This window comes from Arachis stenosperma, chromosome 5, assembly GCF_014773155.1.
Source record: "Arachis stenosperma cultivar V10309 chromosome 5, arast.V10309.gnm1.PFL2, whole genome shotgun sequence".
Lineage (NCBI taxonomy): Eukaryota > Viridiplantae > Streptophyta > Magnoliopsida > Fabales > Fabaceae > Arachis > Arachis stenosperma.
The window spans coordinates 78,061,099-78,063,603 of record NC_080381.1 but is presented as its reverse complement, the minus strand read 5'-3'; the positions used below and the strand labels follow the sequence as shown (position 1 = coordinate 78,063,603).

At 42.1% G+C, this 2,505-nt stretch overlaps 1 non-coding gene across 1 annotated transcript; it reads left to right on the top strand.

The window, feature by feature from the left end:
• Nucleotides 1–1,933: 1,933 nt before the first annotated feature.
• On the top strand, nucleotides 1,934–2,041 carry LOC130984857 (small nucleolar RNA R71). The gene has a single exon (XR_009088763.1). It is a non-coding gene; the product is annotated as a small nucleolar RNA R71 (small nucleolar RNA).
• Nucleotides 2,042–2,505: the final 464 nt, after the last annotated feature.

Here is a 2,505-nt window from a genome sequence, read left to right as displayed (position 1 = left end):
AACGCCCACCTGCTAGCCTTACTGGCGTTTAAACGCCAGTAAGTTCTTCCTCCAGGGTGTGCTGTTTTTCTTCCTGTTTTTCATTCTGTTTTTGCTTTTTCAATTGATTTTGTGACTTCTCATGATCATCAACCTACAAAAAACATAAAATAACAAAAGAAAATAGATAAAATATAACATTGGGTTGCCTCCCAACAAGCGCTTCTTTAATGTCAGTAGCTTGACAGAGGGCTCTCATGGAGCCTCACAAATGATCAGAGCAATGTTAGAACCTCCCAACACCAAACTTAGAGTTTGAATGTGGGGGTTCAACACCAAACTTAGAGTTTGGTTGTGGCCTCCCAACACCAAACTTAGAGTTTGACTGTGGGGGCTCTGTTTGTCTCTGATTTGAGAGAAGCTCTTCATGCTTCCTCTCCATGGTGACAGAGGGATATCCTTGAGCCTTAAACACAAAGGATTCTTCATTCACCTGAATGATCAGTTCACCTCTATCAACATCAATCACAGCCTTTACTGTGGCTAGGAAGGGTCTGCCAAGGATGATGGTTTCATCCATGCACTTTCCAGTCTCTAGGACTATGAAATCAGCAGGGATGTAATGGTTTTCAATCTTCACCAAAACATCCTCTACAAGTCCATGAGCTTGTTTTCTTGATTTTTCTGCCATCTCTAATGAGATTCTTGCAGCTTGCACCTCAAAGATCCCTAGCTTCTCCATTACAGAGAGAGGCATGAGGTTTACACTTGACCCTAAGTCACACAGAGCCTTCTTGAAGGTCATGGTGCCTATGGTACAAGGTATTGAAAACTTCCCAGGATCTTGTCTCTTTTGAGGTAATTTCTGCCTAGACAAGTTATCTAGTTCTTTGGTGAGCAAAAGGGGTTCATCCTCCCAAGTCTCATTTCCAAATAACTTGTCATTTAGCTTCATGATTGCTCCAAGGTATTTGGCAACTTGCTCTTCAGTGACATACTCATCCTCTTCAGAGGAAGAATACTCATCAGAGCTTATGAAAGGCAAAAGTAAGTCCAATGGAATCTCTATGGTCTCATTTTGAGCCTCAGATTCCCATGGTTCCTTATTAGAGAACTCATTAGAGGCCAGTGCACGCCCATTGAAGTCTTCCTCAGTGGCGTTCACCGCCTCTTCATCCTCTCCAAGTTCGGCCATGTTGATGGCCTTGCACTCTCCTTTTGAATTTTCTTCTGTATTGCTTGGGAGAGTGCTAGGAGGGAGTTCAGTAACTTTCTTGCTCAGCTGTCCCACTTGTGCCTCCAAATTCCTAATGGAGGACCTTGTTTCAGTCATGAAACTTTGAGTGGTTTTGATTAGATCAGAGACCATAGTTGCTAAGTCAGAGGGGTTCTGCTTAGAATTCTCTGTCTGTTGCTGAGAAGATGATGGAAAAGGCTGGCCATTGCTAAACTTGTTTCTTCCACCATTATTGTTGTTGAAACCTTGTTGAGGTCTCTGTTGATCCTTCCATGAGAAATTTGGATGATTTCTCCATGAAGAATTATAGGTGTTTCCATAGGGTTCTCCTAGGTAATTCACCTCTTCCATTGAAGGGTTCTCAGGATCATAATCTTCTTCTTCAGATGAAGCATCCTTAGTACTGCTTGGTGCATTTTGCATTCCAGACAGACTTTGAGAAATCAAATTGACTTGTTGAGCCAATATTTTATTCTGAGCCAGAATGGCATTCAGAGTATCAATCTCAAGAACTCCTTTCTTCTGATTTATCCCATTATTCACAGGATTCCTTTCAGAAGTGTACATGAATTGGTTATTTGCAACCATTTCAATTAGCTCTTGAGCTTCTGTAGGCGTCTTCTTCAGATGAAGAGATCCTCCAGCAGAGCTATCCAAAGACATCTTGGACAGTTCAGAGAGACCATCATAGAAAATACCTATGATGCTCCATTCAGAAAGCATGTCAGAAGGACATTTTCTGATCAATTGTTTGTATCTTTCCCAAGCTTCATAGAGGGATTCTCCATCCTTCTGTCTGAAGGTTTGGACTTCCACTCTAAGCTTACTCAATTTTTGAGGTGGAAAGAACTTTGCCAAGAAGGCATTGACTAGCTTTTCCCATGAGTCCAGGCTTTCTTTAGGTTGTGAGTCCAACCATGTCCTAGCTCTGTCTCTTACAGCAAAAGGGAATAGCATAAGTCTGTAGACCTCAGGGTCAACTCCATTAGTCTTGACAGTGTCACAGATTTGCAAGAATTCAGCTAAGAACTGATGAGGATCTTCCAATGGAAGTCCATGGAACTTGCAATTCTATTACATTAGAGAAACTAATTGAGGCTTAAGCTCAAAGTTGTTTGCCCCAATGGCAGGGATAGAGATGCTTCTCCCATAGAAGTCGGGAGTAGGTGCAGTAAAGTCACCCAGCACCTTCCTTGCATTGTTTGCATTTTCGTTGTTTTCGGCTGCCATGGGTTCTTCTTCTTTGAAGATTTCTGTTAGGTCCTCTACAGAGAGTTGTGCCTTAGCTT